This window comes from Gallus gallus, chromosome 8, assembly GCF_016699485.2.
Source record: "Gallus gallus isolate bGalGal1 chromosome 8, bGalGal1.mat.broiler.GRCg7b, whole genome shotgun sequence".
Taxonomy (NCBI): Eukaryota; Metazoa; Chordata; class Aves; order Galliformes; family Phasianidae; genus Gallus; species Gallus gallus.
Window position 1 is genome coordinate 12,627,830 of NC_052539.1, and position 18,435 is coordinate 12,646,264.

Here is an 18,435-nt window from a genome sequence, read left to right on the forward strand (position 1 = left end):
GGTTCCAAATTAAGCTCATATATTTCAATGATTTATCTGCACATTTAAGGAATTATCTATTATTAAAGACATACTGAGCCAGATCCTGCAACCCTGACCCTCACAGCATTTAGACACGTTGTCCTATTGATTACTGTTATAAAATATTGTAAACCGTATTTGACAAATCAAATAATGATAGAAATGCCACAGCCCATCCTCCTCTGCCACACTAGCACATTCTTATTCATATCATATTCCTGAGCAGAAAAAGCTCCCCATGTTCAGTGCATGCTCTGCAGTCCAAGAAATACTTGAAAAGTCTGCCAAATCTGCTTGTGTGAATCCCAGTGCACTCATACACGTTCATTGGAAAAAGAGATGTTTTGCCTTGCTAACAGGCTATGCAGGCAGTTTGCTTTTTGGCCTCTAGGATGAACATACACAGTATTTCCAAGGCACAGCATTGGCAACAATAATAGCTGTTCTTGAAAAATTACAGCAGATTTTTAAAATACGTAGCTTTCATGATTTGAAAGCAAACATTAATTTGGTCTCTTAGCAAAATTAATACCAGTGTTTGTGCACAAACCTGGTGGGCAGCCTATATTTCCAGTGTTGCAGCCGATGTATTTGTGCACTGCTCTGATGCTTTACCAATTGTTAGAGGAGGACTTGTTTGCAGCCACCCATTTGCTTGGGTGTTTGCACCCATCCCTAAAACGAGGCAGGAGAAACACACAGGCTACCTATCTGGAGACGCTGCCAGCCCCAGAGTAGCTCACTGTCCCTTCCTCTCCCCATCTTCCCATACATATTACTGTCACCAGTGGTTCCTCCAGCTTTGTTATCTCAGTGTGGCAAAAGATCTTGCTAGATTCCAGGCAAACCAGCCAAACTCCAACTGAGTGCCAGCAGCCCCATGCTTCATAAAACCACCTTTTTTAACACATTCCAAGACTGTAGCCTTAGAAATATAATGGTGAACATGGATATTTCCTGCCAAGAAGAAGATCCTGCCAACACGTTCTGTATGTATGTTTCACAATTTATCTACTGTAACATGAGGTTGGGCGCCTTGTTAAATTTTTATATTTTTCAACATTTCTTAGTAGAAAATATTTTTTTAGATAAAATATTTATTTTATTGGCAACAGTTTCCCCTCACCAGGATGCTCCACTTCTTTGATGAACTGTGCAAGATAAGTTTTCATTGGCAACATCTGGCCACCTGGCAGACTCTGTAGGCAGCTGGATTGGTAGCTCCAGTGTCGCTGCTGGGCCTTTCAGATAATTAGGCTGCTTATGGGCCATCTGGGTCGCTCATCTCCACTGTTGCCATTTTTCTTTTCCGAGGAACTGTGCACTCTGCAGTTATTTCTTCAAGAGAATGTGCCTGCAGCCTTTGCGGCTGGGCTTCCCTGCTTCACCTTTTTTTACACCAAGCACATGACATTACAGCACAGTTAAGGTTGCTCCTTAGTATGACTGCCAGCCACCTCAGGAGTTCTTTGCTTGCATTTCAGCCAGGGAAGACACAGTCACATTGGGTGTCTGCATGGGCAGCTCACATTGGATGTGCCTGCCAGCCTCCCCAAGGCCACACTTCTCACCTGCCTGGTCCAGAGTTACAGCTCTCTTTCTGCTCACTGGAGACAGGTTTAGGGCTCATCTCTGAAGTCTCCATATGTAATTGTTGAGAAATAGTGTTTGTGGGAAACCGAACTCCCATTGTCATGCAGATGAGATGGCCTGCAGATAAGAGGCAGCTCTTCCTTTGTGCAGGTGCATGACAGAGATCCATAAGTCTGCATTCAGTGACAGTCAGAGCCTTCTGCCACGTGTGTGGATGTACTGCATTCTCTTGTATTTATTTTAGGAAGGGTGAGTGATATCACGTTTGACAACTCTGACGCTAACAAGAGAGGCGAAGCAAAGGGCAGAGATGCTTGGCTGCATGGCCATCCCCATCCTGATGGAAGCAGCAGAGCTGTATGGTGCCAACTGCCCCAAGCAGGGGCTGCAGGGGCTGCCCAGGGCCCTCCTGCTCTGCTTTGGCTTCATGAGATTCAGTCTGTCCTCTGCACTGCTGCAGGGCCCCGGTCATTCCTTGCATCACTTTGATGTTAGAACAAAAACAAGCACTGTGGAATTCCCTTTTTGAAGCCTTTAAGAATTATTTATATTATTTGAAAAAAATAATGTAAAATGCAAGTGAAATAGAAATAAACTCTACTTTGCATAAGGATAAATACGTATCGGGGTGGTAAGCAAAATTATGTCTTGGTGTCTCAGCCAGCTCTGCAATGATTTCCTGCACAGTCATGTGCTGTGTAAATGCAGGAACTTCCCATTGTACATATTTGCTGTTTCACCATCGCATGAAGAACAGTCTTTTAAAAAGCCTCACTCTGCACTCTATCGATCTTTTCTTTTGATTGTGTGTAGGTAAACCCCTTTTGTAAGTTTTATGAGGTGCAAACATATATGCTATTTTATGCTACCAGTCTATTTATTGGATTAGCTTCAGGATTTGATGCAAAAGCTTAAGATGATATTGAAAACACATATCACTTCTATTGTAGCTAAGAAAATCAGCTTTAGAATTAGAGAGACCTTGTAGCAGGCATTATCTATAGCCCTTTAGCTTTTTAGCATGGCTGTTCTTCGTTGCTATAGCAACCGAATTAACCATTTCATTAATGTAATGGAATAAAACACATTTATTCATTTTTGCACTCACGGGTAATCCACATTCAGCTTTCAGCATACTTGTCAAGCTGTGTCCCTTTCACCTCAGCCCCTGATATTTCCTCAGCATTTCCAAAGGGCTTTTATTTTAATTTTTCCTCATTGGGGAGAGACTGAGCTGTTGGTTTTGAAGAATGTTATATTTCTGTAATTAAATTTACCTCCTTTTCATTGGCTAGCTTCCATTTAGCATCCCTTAAGTGGCAAAGCAGACTTCACAGGCAGCATTCGGTGCAAGGAAGCGGTGTTCTTCGCATCAGAAAAGAACAAATCATTTAAAATACTGAAGGCCCCCTGCCCACGCACAGCTCACAGGCTGGGCTTGGCGTGGTGCGTCCTACTGCAAATACTGACAGTACTCAGCTGTGTGTGCTGCCCAAACATTCCCGGTGCTGAACTGTAGTGCGAGAAGCAGATGGAGTGCTACACTCTTTGTTTACCCTGGTTTTAATGTTTCCCAAGCCATGCCCACACTTCGTGATGGTTATTGAAATAATAGCTTAATTAAAACAGTAAGCTCACCATCAGCACAAGGAAGCAGGAGTGCTCCACGCGTGTGGTATGGCAGAGGCAATGCCAGCCTGTGTTTACGTTGCTCTTCTCAAGAAGGGCCACTTCTCTCCTTCCTGTGCTTCGTCCCTGCAGATCTGGTGTAGCGTGAGTGCAGCTGTGCTGAGGCATGCCCCGTCCTACACTCCCTTCCAGCTCAGATTCTGGCCAGCAGAAGTGATGAAGAGCAGGACTACCAAGGCAGATAGGGCACAGTCTGCCATTGGAGACCTCCTAAGCTGGCACATGCCACCCACTAGTGGCAGAGGGGCCAGGTGATGTGTGCTGGCTGTGTGTCAGCAGCCAAGTGCCCAGCTGGGTGACAGTGATACTCCAAGACTGGGCCTGCTGGTGCCACCAGCAGTGTGATGGTAAGGACAATACTCAGGCAGAAATTGGCTCTAGGCTAGTACTTATGTGGCTGCCCTTCCAAAGCATGGACCGGTGCAAATTCATGGGCCAAACTGCAGCCTGTGAAACTCGTTAGTATTAATAATTCCACATCTGAAGTCATTGCAAATGAAATAGAGTACCTAATGCAGAAAGTTGTGTCGGTTGATTTTCTTCTTTTTCTTTTTTCCTCACAGAATTCTGAAGTTAGTAATGTGAAACTGGAGTTTTACTGGAAACAGAGCAGATGTGTAAATGATTTTGAGAAATGAGTTAATTAACTTTGAATGTATAATCCCTTTCATTAAAAAGACAAGTCATAGAAGTAACTGCACAGTCGCATATTGCCTTCTGTAAGACTATTCATTCATTGCTGTTTGAGTGAATGTATAAATCATATAATCTACAAGGGCCGGTAGGTTCTATGCCACTCACATGTGCTGCTTTCCCTACCTGAATTACATGGTAAGCGCTTCCTCCTAGGCAGTTCATTGTGTGAGATGTGCCCCAAGCCCCAGGAGCAGAACGCTGTGCAGCTGGCAAGGGAAAGGCCCACAGCCCACCCCGCACACAGCACCTGAGCACAAAGACTCTGTGCGCACTGCAGGCAGCACTGGGGCCACATCCTCCTCCTGCCTTTGTTTCTCAGTGCACTGAGAGCACTCTCCCAGCTGCCCACTAGCACAGCACTGATTTAATTTTACCGGCGCTCACTGTGATGCTGGAGGTGAGGCGCTGGAACGAGTGAATGTCATGTTAATGATAAGCTTTTGAATCAATAGCCTACTTTTGGGCAACTTGTGATTTGGTGTAAGTTTAGCCAGAACATCATCTCCTTTAGCGGTTAACAAAGAGCTTGTGGTTTCCAACGGCACTGCAGCCAAACAGTAGAGGTCTTTCTGCACACAGAGGCTAGCAGTAGCACGAGGACATACACACGCCGGTGGTGTTTTTTTTCAACCTTAGCAATTCTCCCCTATCCTTCAGTACAACGTGGCACTTCTTAAAATGACAGATAGGTGCTTCCAATGTTCATCAAATAAGGCGGAGTGGTTTGGGCTGGGGCCTCACCTGCAGCCCATTGGAGCTCCTCTTGTCCAGGCAAGAGGAGAAATAGCAGTTTTTAAAGGCAAGGCACCCAAAGAGCAGGGCCGCACAGCCACTTCCCTTTCCCCATTTCCTGACACAGGCTCTGGACCCCTGGGACTGAGAAGCGGCACTGCCCAGAGCCGCAGTGCCCACCATCAGCATCGCTGCTGTGGGGAACCTGGCAGACATTGTCCCCTCTTAACCTCCTTCTGCATCTGTAAAATGAAGGTTAAAAACTTGCTTGCCTCTCTCCTGAGGGCTGTTGTATGGTTGATTAACACTTGAACAATACGCTGCGTCTGTTCCAAGCTGGATATTATTTCACCATCTAGTGCAGAGCCTCTATAAATCAAGCCATGGTGGCGGGCCCAAAGCCAAACACACAGGAGAGAACGAGGACCGCTAAAGGCACTCTGTACAGCCCAGCAACAGGCACCGAGAAGGGCCGATGGCTGCCGCCCCAGAGCGCTGTCGGAGCGCCGGCAGCCGCCTACGAACAGAGCCGGTGCCGGGCCGGGACGCTGCTGGGAAGGAGTGGCTGCGGGCGTGCGCCGGCGGCCGCCTCTCTTTTCCGCAGCAGAGGGCAGCGTTTCTCCAGGTCCCGCTAAGAGGAGCGGAGAGCGCCCGCTCAGCTGCTGCGGGCGGCGCGGTGCCCCTCTAATTGCTGGGCTCGGCTAATTGTTGGAGGCAGAAGTAGTCTAACGCGAGATGCAAGCTACCTCCTGCCTTACAGCCCGTAGCCAGTACAGCGGGAAGCCTGCGCACTCGGTGCGGCAGGAATTTCCACGCTTAACTATTTTCCCAACAGCCCGAGGGCTTGCGGCGGTACCCGCGATCCTAACGTGTGTGCTGCGACAGGCACCGCATCTCTGGTCACACAGAAACGTTTGAATACTGCCTTCCCCCGCCGTCTGCACTGCCCTTCGGTAATGAACGAGAGGTGTAAGCTCCAGGTTAGGGCAGCACACACTGATGAGTCGCTAATTCAGAGAGATTTCTTTCTCTACTTCGGTGCCTGGATTTATCCCAGTTATCTATAGTATGGATTTGAGGTCTTAAAAGCAAATTGTTTACTACTGGTAGCTCACCACAGCACCTGGGACTTGGCAGCAGCTCCCTTCTGCTTGCTGCAACAGCACGCACTCAGGTGTGGGGCCATTGGTTACAATGTTAATTGAACTTTCCAGTGCAGATGGGTGTGGATGAAGCAAGAGGAAGAGCCATGGCTAGCAAGGCTCTGGATACCAGAATAAAATTAACAGCACAAGAAGAGAAGGGAAAGTGTTACTGATATACCAGTGCTGCTGAATTGGCCAGACGGAGCTAAAAATAGATGGGAGCTGTCTGTATTATAGCAGAACGAGGATGACTTCATGCTACTTAAGCTGAAACGGTATTTTGCTGCAAGAAACATTAGGTGTATAAACAGTGCCTTACATGTACTCATCTGCAATATAGACATGTTTATATACACATGTTCTACATAGTACAAATTTCATATAGGTCTAGACAGATGTTAATTATTACTCATTGCTATGTTTCTAAGCACATCATTTGAAACACTGATAAAAAGCTATCTGTGAATCTAGCTCCAAGGCTAGCTCCAAATACTTTGTAACATATGCAGCCCAAAGCCTAGCTTTGAAGGGGGGTGGGTGTCAGCAGCTCGGAAGGATGCGCCCCTGAGCTGCCTGGTAAGAGCCAGCTTTGCTTTGAAGTTATGTGCAGCCCCGCTATGGGGGTAACAGAGTGGCTGACAGGGCCCGAGGAATCCCTACGCACTACATGAGATGATTTTCCTGCCCTTAAACTACCAGCTTGTAGATCTGCTTCTCTTCCAAGGCCAGGCCTGTGTCTAGACAGCAAATAACAGCACGCAAAAAATCTGTGCTATCTTCCAGCTTTAAATAACCCCTTAGGGATCTAATCCCTCTATGTTATGTCTTCACTTATCAGCACAATGCCACCAATACTGACCCATCAGGACAATACCAAGGGATGGGAGTGACATGAAATCCAAACCTCACAAAGGACCTCAGTGAACCAAAGAGAAGAGGTACTGAGGCCACTTCCCCACCGCCAGGATGGAGCCCACGGACAGCCCCAGAAGCTGCCCCTGGGTTGAGTGAAGCCCTCAGGCTGCTGCTGCTGCAGTGCCCAGGGCAGGGCTCAGCCTCACTGCTCTGCCCACAGGCTGCAGCCTGCTGCACCCAATAACCCATAACCCCCGTCCTACCTGTGCTCACAGGCTTGCATGCCTTCCTTTGCTTTCACTGCAGTAAAAATAGCACGATTGTAAGCAACCTCCCTGCCACTGATCAGACACACATTACTGTAGCACAGATGTATTTGAGGGTGAACATAAAGGCATCTTCATTCTCCACTGCTCTGAAGTCAGTGGCTCCCCTCTCCTCACCATTGCAGGGTACATCTCAATGTGTCCTCTGTGACAGGATGGAGAAAACCTGAATATTGGCTCTGGGTAGAAATGACTCCTCATCTCTGTTTTGAGCAGTGAACAGAGCATGCCAGAGCCAAAATGGGAACTGTGGTGCAGGTCGGTGTGGCGTGCATGCAGATACTCTGATGGCTGGTGTGCAATAATTACCTGTGATTATTGCACAGTTCAGCTCATGAGTCAGCCAGGCACGCTTTCTGCTTCTGAAACATCATTTCACCCCACACACCCTTCTTGACCTCTTACACTCTGCTTCTTTGAAGATGCCTGTGCATTCTGTCAGCTTTATGCATTAATCACACTGCTTGCTCGTTACTGCACACTCCAAATCAAAATTAACATCACCGTGTGTATTGCCGAAGCCAGCGGCTGTCTTGGAGCAGGGTGTCAGGATGACCTCTGGGTCCAACAGCCTCCACGAGAGTCCAGAGAGGCCTGGAGTTGCCTGGGTCATGGCTTACTGCCATGCCCTGGAGCCAAAGCCCACCGCAGAGCCACAGGACACATGTGCCAGTGCTGCCCTCAGCCCCTCCATTCCCTTTTCCATGGGCTGGGCACCCTGCAGCAGCTGGAGAAAAAGGAATGAGTTAGGAGGGTTTCATCCTTTGCCGCACTTGTTAATTGAAAAATATCACTTTAATTCAATAACAACATATGTTGAATAAACATAATAAGCGGGCGGTAGCAGAGTGGTGATGCTATGCTGTCACTTCTGCTTTAGCCTTTCGGGTTCAAATGACTGTGTTGTCAAATGACTCCTTTATAGTATTTGCCAAAACATGTTTACAGAAAGGCTCCGGCACAAGTGTACTGCACCGTGCCAAGGCCACCAAGTGTGCGCGTGCCAGAGAGCCCAGCGGCCAATGAGGGACACACTGGGACAGCACAGGAGAGGCTGCTCTGGGGGAAGGGGAGAGGGCACGTGCCAGTCATTGGGGCATTTCTACTGGCAGTCAGCTGGAAAGATGCAGAACTTATCTCACAAGCATGACTGCTATGAACTTGGTAAGAGCTTGCACGTTTTAGTGTTTACAGATGGTTTCATTTGGCAGTCATAATTATTATAGGAACCACTAATCTGAAGGGAGCTACAGGCTGCCAGAAGAAAAGTATTACAATTAGAGCAACACCTCAATCCATGAGTGCGCATACCTTAGTGCCACCCATGTTACAAGGATGTTGGATTTTACATGGTCAGGAGCCTGGTGTCTGTCTATTATCCTCCTCTTTAAATCCCATTGGCCAGATGTGCTGCAGAGGCTAGTGCTGCCATGGACAGGCTAACTGCGGGACACTGAGCGAGGTGGCTGGGAGCTGCGCTGGGCGAGGGCCAGCATGCTCAGCTGCAGGTCTCCAAAGGAGAGCCCCTGCAGAGTGGGGCAAAACCCACATTTGCTGAAGGCACTGTTTTGGTCCAAGATGGGGATGATGGCAGAAGGAAATCTAATCTGCCCTTCTCTCACCATTGTCCTAAGAATGTTTGTTATGGATGGAGAGGTTTCAAATTCAAGCTCAGGGCACCATACCTCTCTGCAATAAAAGCTGCCCCCTGCTTCAGAAGTGGCTTCCAGCCTTCCCTGGCACCTCTGCTCCTCTGCACCAGGAGGCATTATAGTTCAGCTTAGGTTCAGCAGCCACCTGAGAAGTGGGAGATCTCACTGTTGTCTCTGCACCAATTAATGGTTAATTACTCACAGGAGGAAGAGCTCCGATAATCTATTATGTGCATAAAATACAGAATTTGGCTGAGCTCCATGGAGAGTAACTGTCAGAGAACACTTGTATTTTGAACAGATACTAAGTCAGGACACCTCACTCCAACAAACAGTTGTAGGAAAGATTTAACATCTCTGCTTCTTGCTGGAAGATGTTTCCATCAGCAACAGACCTTAACCACAGACTTCAGCAGAACAGCAACAGTAACAAAAAAGTTCCATTATTAAACTAACTCTTGATAAGAGCCAGATGATTTCTACAGACAATTTTGCATGCAACTGCTACATGCAGTTTGCAGAGTGAGTGCCAAATTGCCATACTAATTATTTCTGGGCTGATATTCCCTCTGTGACATGGTAGCATTTGGAGAATGGGGACTAACCAACAAGTGAAGTGTTGAAGTGGGACATTACTAATAGGTCTTCTGAGAAAGAGAAATATCGCAAATACCAATGCAAATACCTCCTCTTCACACACACACTCTCAATTTGTACCATGCCAACCCAATGCACACAACCGACCTACCTTTTCATATATTTTTGTTATCACTACTCAGGCAACCAGCCACTGCCCGCTGTGGGCACAGTGCCAGGGTGGCCATGCAGGGCACTGCAACCTACCCCATGGCCAGGCCAGGCCTCAGCCCTGCACACACACTGTCTGACAGTGTGCCTGACTCTCAGCTTTGCGCTGCTCTGGGGAGGTGGCAGGGCTAGCAAGAAGTTCACTTAATTTGAGTCTATTAGCAGGTCGGTGTCTGCTTTTATTCCTGCTCTCTCGCTAGCAGTTTGTTCTGAGTCAATTTATCAAATTGGATGCTTCTGCACACTGCATAATATGAAATGGAATAGAAAAGCATTCCTGCTGTACTGTAAGGTTTTTGCTTTCCACTCCTTTACTCTGTCTTATTTTCCCTTTTTTGCTGTTGAGCCAGTACTCTACTAAGTTTAAGCAGCATAATTTTAGTCTGGCACTACAGACACAGTGATTAGTGAAACGAAGCAGGAAAAAAAGGAATAGGCTGGTTTTAAAGACTTTTAGGTCACATTTTTCTTCTGTTAAAAAGAGAATTTATATGCATTAGAAGACTAATTACTGAAAGTAGAATATCCATTTAATATCTGATTGGAAACAAATCATCAAATTGCTTTGGACTTTGAATGTCAGCATGTTGATGGATGATAATGAGATTTGACCAAGGAAATAAGGAGTCCAAAACCTGCAAGCAGCAGCAGCAAGAATGCAAGCAATGTTTGCTAAAATGCCAGCAATTCTCCCTTTGCTGCGTGTTCAACTGTAGCAGGACTCTTGAGGCCAAGGGAGCCACGCTCACAGTGGGGACTACTGGGACAGATTGGATGGCTCAAACCATGCTGGCTTGAAAACACCACCAGATCGGTTCTTCATTGCAGCAGCACGACGGGAACAGATTTTAATTTAATTTGCACCACCGTAAGGCCATAGACATCTAATGGCTGGCGTAAGAACATGGGATGTCAGTCACACCAACAGAGGCCTGGTGCTCTGCATGCCATGGGCCCGCAGGGAGGCCACTGCCATTCCCAGACCACAGGCTGAGCCTCACCTCTTGGCACTGCTTCCTGTCAGCAGCACCTCCAGAGGAGCTGCATCCATCCCAACAGGGACCTAATGTGGGCACACACGGTTTCCTTCGAAGAGAAGAGTTTCCCTCTGCCAGCCGGTTGCCTCCTTTTATGTTTTTTTTTTCCTATGCACATTTACATGCACTTGGTGCTGCAATTGCTTTAGGGTTGCCTCAGAAAAAGATGAACTCAGCCATAGTTTAGCCTGGCCAAGGCTAATCTCATTATAGATAATCTTGTTTACCATGTGTACTACTCATAAAGCAATGCCAGCTGTTAGCTCATGTTCTCCCCAACAGCAGCCCCTTAAATATACCTGCAAGGGCTGTATAGGGTAGAAGCAGCCCATTCCCACCCAACTTAACACCTCATCCTGTGAGGAGAAGGCAGGCAGCAGCTTTCTGTGCTCACAGCAGCAGTCTGGGGCCTGAAGCACTACCAGCCCCACAGCACATCATCTTGGCTGTAACTCTCACACCCTGATATCGCCTCACAGAGACTGGTCAGCAACAGCTTCACTGGCTTCTGGATGCCTTTAGTAATACAGTTTAACTCTGTCCAGCAGAGCCCTGCCTAAAGGAAGGATGCAAACTTTTTTCCCATTACCATCTTAATACACAGCTCTCGTCCTCTTTTTACAGATGGCTGCAGGAGGATATGTGCAAGAGGAGTACTCCTACTGGCTCCTGTTGTCTCCAGTGAGGTTTCTGCTCCCCAGGCCCCCAAGGCCATGCACACACAGTGAGGGGTTGAGAGCTGCCAGCCGTGTGGGATGGAGGTACCCCATGCAGCTCCAAGCAGAGAGAGCCAGCTGCTGTCCCTACCCATGTGGCTAGATGGGAAACCACTTCTTTCCTCCCACCACAGAAGCAGTGTTTCTGCTCTGCATTCTGCTTGTTTTCTCTCCTGTGCTGTGCTTTCCAATATGCCATCAAATGCTCACACTCGTTTTGAGCTCAGCTGCACTGGACCATGCTGCCATACTGCCAATCTGGTGCAATAAAGGATTGCAGAACATTTTTACAGAAGGAAGTTTGTGCTTGTTTTAAAAAAAAAAAAAAGGTTTACTGGGCTATTTTCAGATATTCACTTTGAATCTTAGCTTGTCAGTTACTTTGTGTTATGGTGCCCTACCAGGTGATGATGTTATTCACTGCATCATCTGTTGGTATAACCAGGTAATGTAACTGCTGAAAGTTTCCTGTTTTTCAGATCACTTGATGAAGCAGCAAGAATGGCTGCCTCCTAGAACTCACTGCAAGACATTGTTTTGTCTAGACCAGTGTCTGTTTCTTTTCAGCAGCTCAGCTTGTAATTACTTTTAAATTGCAAGATAAACATGGTTGTTTATATTATTTCCTAAAAAAAAGATGACCGTAGTCAATATTAAATTTAGAAGTTTTAAATAAACTTTTGTAAGTGAAATCGTTGCTTCCTTTTCTGAAAAAGAAAGATTCCAAACAAAACATTTTAAATCAGAATGTTCAGGTCTGTATCCAACACCAATTTAACAAAAGTCTATTGTTTTCTGTGAAAAAAAAAAATTAATTTCATCAAAACAATCATTTCTCAGTCAGCCCCACTTGGGTTCATTTCTTGGCAGAGGTACAAGAGGGGAGCTGCCCCCAATGCCTGGCTGTAGGGGGACAGGAAGATGCGATGTTGCCACTAGCACCCTCCAGGGTCATCCTGATGCACTTACTGCAGGCCAAAGAGGCATAGGTCAGGGGAAGTGCTGCCCTTTGACACAAGGAGGCTGTCCAGGCACACTATCCCACTGCTTACACATTTCTTAAAGACCTCCACGGATGGTGACCCCACCACTTCTCTGAGCAGCCTGTTCCAACATCTGACCGCAGTTTCTATGAATAAATTTTTCCTAGTATCCAACCTGAGCCTCCCTTAAAACAACTTAAGGCCATTACCTCTTGTCCTGTTGCCATTACCTGGGAGAAGAGGTCAACCCCCCCCCCCCCCCCCCCCCCCCCCCACTTCATCATAACTTCCTCTCAGGGAGCTGTAGAGAGTGATAAGGTCTCACTTGATCCTTCTCCAGACTAAGCAATCCCAGTTCCCTCAGATGCTCCTCATAAGACTTCTGCTCCAGCTTTATTGCCCTTCTCTGGACACACAAAGACACAATGACTTTCCTGGGCCCCCCTCTGGTGAGGGGCCCAAAACTGAACAGAGTACTTGAGCTGTGACCTCACCAGTGCCAAGTAGAGGGGGACGATCCCCGGTCCTGCTGACTGCGCTGTTTCCAATACACACCAGGAGGCCATTGGCCTCAGCCACCTGGGCACACTGCTGGCTCACATTCAATTAGGTGCCAACTAACACCCCCAGATCCCTTTCCTCCATGCAGCTTCCAGCCACTCTGCTCCAAGCCTGTAGTGTTGTGTGGGGTTCTTGCATAGGCCTGAACACTTCTTTGAGCAGCCATCAGAAAGGCACATCTGGAGTGTGAAGCACGGCCAGAGAGCAGAGCCACCAATCAGATCCCTCCCATTTTTTTATTTTTTTTTTTTGCCTGAAGGCACTGCCTGCAATTCACTATCAGGTGCCTTGATGTTTTCTCCAGCTTTGGCAAATGCAAACACTGTGTAGCTTTCAGTCCCTGAAAGCTACATGAAATGAAGATCAGAGGGCTGTTGATGGTTTCTATACTGAGATATTTTTAATCTTTTCCAGGATCCTGCACATTATGCAGCCAAATTGCAAGGGTGATAGTAGCAGTTATTAGCAGGGAAACATTTGCAGGAATTGCATGGGGCTGGTGGCTTAGCTGTAAACCCATCCTAGAGAGCTTGATTGAAATTTAAAGATGCTTTGGCAGATGCTGTTATTTTCAAAGAGTGAAGACATCAAAGCATGGTTTGTACCACTCATTTTACACTCTTTATGCTCTGTATTTCATGCATTTATATGCATCAAACAATAAGAAATATTCATCTATACATTTATAAGGTGCCATTTTAAGGGATAATCCTTGTCAAAGATATATCAAATCTATCAAATACCTTGGAGTTCAACTATAAGGTATTGAATAAATTGTTTGTACGTAAAGGGAAAAAGGCTAAATAAGTCATCATTGTTTGCCATTCTAATCATCCCTTCAATGCACAGAAGTCCCTTCAAGCATGTAGTTATGCTTTACTGTTCTAGAGACCTTCTGCAGGAACAAGATATTTGATAAGCACTGTGAATATGCAAAAAAAAAAATCTCTATTAAAAAGTGCACTGCACTGAATTTGTCTCCATTTCTTTCCCATAGCTTCAGCAAGGAATTAAGGAGCAAAACACTGCATTAAAAATTGGTTATTCCTGTCAAACATCAGAAAAAAAAAATCTTTTTCCATCTTATCTTCAATTATGATTTTTCAGGTTTCTTGGTCTCCAGTTCCAGATTTGAAAAATATCTGGATATCTAAAGGAATTACATTGAGCTCTACAACAGCTTTTTCTGCAGGTGCTGGTGGCTGTTCCAACAAAAGCAGTAAATAAACAGGGAGAAGCCGGGGACCTGGCAGACCACAGATGAGGCTGGAGATGAGCACTCAGAGCTGGGATGCACCCAGGCAAAAGAGGCCAGCAGCAGGAGTGATGGATACAGCTGGGGCAGGGCAGGGGACAGGGCTTGCTAGGGTAGCATTTCACATTAAGAAATCTAGAAATATGTCTGCAACTTGAAATTTGAAGACCTGGAAAGTGGTACAAAATGATGACTTCAGAGACTACCAAATGAATCCCATGAGGACAGTTTTCAACCTTAAAAAGACAAAATATAGACAAAGAGAAATTTTGTATATGCTACTACCTTTATACACAAGTGTTTGGGCATGGATTGTTCTTCCATCGAGATGCACATTCAGCATTGCAGACCTGAATAAAAATACTGCAGAAAGTGCCGAGCAAACCCAGGACTGATGAAAGAGCCAGAGAATATGAATGGAGTGAGTAAAAGACACCACGGCGAGATTCAGAACGTAGGGCAAGCTCACACCGCACTTGCAATCAAGTGTTTACCATCTGCCCCAGAATCACTCTGCTCCCATCCATGTTTCCTTCAGCCTGAACAATGCAACATTTCAATCTCCTTTAAATTCAAGGACACTGAGTCCCTGAGTGCCCTGCTTACTAGCACTGAATGGGAAAACAAACCTGCCCGGGCCTTAACAGCATCTTAGCTTACGTCAGTGATGCAGAACATATTGCTTCAAATGCATATTCTTCTAGGGGTGCCATCCATCCACCCTGACAAGAAATAGAGCGTTTCCTCCCTTTATCATGTCTGAGAGGAAGAAATGTGTGAAGCAAAGCTAAAAGTGTGAAATGCAAATGGAAGTCGCCACATCACGGTAATACATTCCTTATACTGTCTAGTAGCATCTCAGGGATACAGTTTGGTATGCTAATGTCCCCAACAGATGGCACGCTGTTGCTGCCTACACAGAAGAGGAACACAGGAGCAAGACACGACACACAAGGGGCAGTGTACCACTGGCTGTGCTCCGCTGCCATGGGGCTGGGGACAGGAGATCAGCACTCAGAGCCTGTGCTGCTGGAGGTAGTATAGGCTGCACTTGTCAAACAAGTGAAAAAGGATTCACGTGTTGTGGGGTTATTTTTAATTGGCAAAACCACTTTAAAAATGTTTGGTATAGCATAGGAGTAATATTATAGTAGTGTAATACAATGTGGAGATGGGCATCCACATTTTCTTTCCCTACAAATGCTTACGTACAAAGGTATAACAGAAATTCTGTGTGCAAAAAGAGTTTTCTTGTTATACTTAGGCCACATCTGGGCAAAAAAGGAATACATAAGCACAGCTAGTATCCCAACATTTCTCTCAGCATATCTTTATTTGGGCCATCCTGGCACAAAACATAATTTGGAATAATAAACTGAGTCATGGCAGAGTGTTACGCTATTTATTTAACTACCTTCACTGGGAATGACTGCACTGCATCTTATTAAAACAAGAAGTCATAACTGAACTGAAATAGTTATAAAAATCTAGAGCCTATAAAAGGCCTAATTTGAGCCAGCAGACCTTTCTAAACATTCCCAAGTGATGACATTATTATAATACTTTCACTCTTCCCAAAAAAGAATTTAGATAAAAATCCACTGAAATACCGTGTATGGCTTCAGTTCAGTTCACCTGAAAGACATGGAAGATGACTGCCTGTCCCTCTTGCTGGGTAAACCCTCTCAGAAAAGCCCTGTGGAGCAGCGCCTTGCCCAGGCTGCTGCTGTGCTGACCACACATGCTCTGGCCAGAGCTGTTCCTGGTATCCCCCAAAGGGCCATCCTGGCTCTGCCCTTCCTGCATCCTTTGCCACCTCAGGGCAGTGCCAATCCCCATGTCCCTATGTGGTGGCACTACAGATTGCCACAGAGCCTGGGATAGCCTGCTGTCTTTCAGGTATTTATGCTGTCAGGTTGATTTGTAATAGTGTGGTACAGCTGAAAAGTTCAAAAAGAGGGGAAGCAGCAAGCTAACAAGTCTGTACCGTGAGTGTGTAGCTCTTCTTTCCTTGGGAAATGGAGCTGCTGTAACAGCACCGCTTTGATCCCTGAAGAAGCTGTGTGAGAATAAATTATTGAGAAGTGTTGAGGATTCAAGAATGTGGTTGGTGGCAACTTTGGAATGTCGATCATTTTTATCCAGTGGAAAATACTACATTTAGTTTTTGAATAAAATAAATAAAAAGAAAAGAATGTCACCGTTTTAAAACATATAGCAGAAAAAAAAGCTTAAGTGCTTAGAGCACTAAGGGCCAAACATCCTGGTGCAACTTCTGCAGTCTATAAAACCACCAGTGAGAAACAGTACAAACAGCAGCCAGTCCTGGCAGATCTCAGGAAGACTTCAAACAGAGACAACTTCATCCATTTTGCTACAGACTTTGAGAAAAACTGGTGAGGTCTTTCTTACAATTTCTTACTGTGAACTGTATTACACAGCAACCTACTTATGATTTACTCCATGCATAGGTGTAATTTCACCAATCCCACATTTCTTTCCCATGATATCATAGACACACTAAACAAATATAAAACCAGTTTTATTATTAAAACAAGTTTGCTAGTAAATGATTAGTAAACTGCTCATTTGCTTGTCCAAAACACGATCGCTTCAGCTCTCACTCAAATGAAAATTAAGTCCCTGAGAATGCAAAGCCCATAGGAAATGGTGTTAATAAGGTAAGCTAGCCTGCATGGCCAGCCTGTAGCACTTTGGATGTTGAGCTGTGAAGGGGGGGCCAGGAGTCAGGATACAGCTTTAGAAATCCTGTGCGTGTGGAAAAGTAAATGTCAAACTCAGACTTTTAATGAAGATAATTTTCTCTACAAGATTAAATGGGCAGGACACTGGTTCTCCACATTGTAACTGACTTGTACCAAATCTGTGCTGCTGGGAGGGCAGACTGGCACCTGCAGATAGGCAGGGATAGAACTGCATTGTCTTGGCTGACCTGAAATGGTCCATCCCAGATGCTCATGGTTTATAAAGTAAATTTAGCACACAGAAATCAGGGATAATGTGGAGTCACTTCAGATGCCACATCAGGAAAAACCAGTCCTTGGCATCTTTTAAACTAGTTTAAACATTTTTTAAACTTGTAAACTTACTGCTTGGTAAACTTTTGATAAGAGCTGGAAAACATCCACAGAGAATCTTCCTGCTTCACATGTGGCCCTGAGTTCTAGATCCACTTGATGGTTCTGGACTGGCCAGAACCTGTGCAGCTCTCACCTAATTCCTCCTGTAGGCACCTCACTCCAAAACTCAGACCCCCCAAGCCTCCTTACGGCCACTGGACCACACAGGAGATGGCCCCCAAAGTTCTGTGGTAAAATCAACACGGAAAGGTCTTTCTTTTGGTAAGGGTGTAACCACCTATGTCCTATCAGTTTGAGAAGTAAAATGTGTAATTCTCCCAGAGTCCACAACCCAAATGTTCTGCCTATCCTAATTTGAAAAAAAAAGTTAAAAACTGCATTGAAAGAATTCAATAGAACAAACTATTTGCATATACCAACTCCCTTATTAATCTCTTCTTCTGCTCTTAAAGGCCACCGATGTCTCAGCTTGATCCAATTACTGCATTGTACAGCTCATCACACAGACCATTTTTATTCCCTCCTTTTCTTCAGAGCTGAGCCTCATTAATGGGAAATGCGACAGGCCCAGTCAGTGCTAAATCTAAACTCACAGATCAGTTCTGTATTTGGAAGCAACCTTAGGTTTTTTGAACTTTTATTCAACTCAAAAGCAGCCTCATGCCACTTGCATGCTTTAATGGATTTGTGCTATTTAGAGTAGCATATTCATCTTTTTTCCTCCATTATCACCTCTAATAAAGTTATTTATATATATATACACACATATATACATATATATATATACACACACACACAAATATACATACATATACACGTTTATATAATTCCATACTGCCCTGGAACATGTTTAAGTACTCTGGTAAAACATCAGAAAGATATTTTTCAATGAATTGAAAAGATCCCTGCACTTTTTTTCCATTCTGCTATTCTACGCTTGATGAGAAAATGCAGCTGTAAGAAATCTTCAAGCCTGAATCAATCTGAATAGACAGAGGTCCTGTTTCTCTATATTCTTCTTGTTTTTCAATTTTAACTCTCTTGTAAAGCCTCTTATATAAACAACAGGAAATAAGCTATAGTTTGTCTACAAAAGCTTTTAAAGAAAATGAGTACTTGAGCTTTCCCAGGTCGGAACATTTCCACTGTAACATTTCAACATAAACACACAGCAATAGCTTATATGCTAATTTAACTCCTCAAGAGTAAAAGGACAACTTTCAAAAGCAATGCAGTGTGTGTGCTATGGGCCTCTAGCACAGCCCC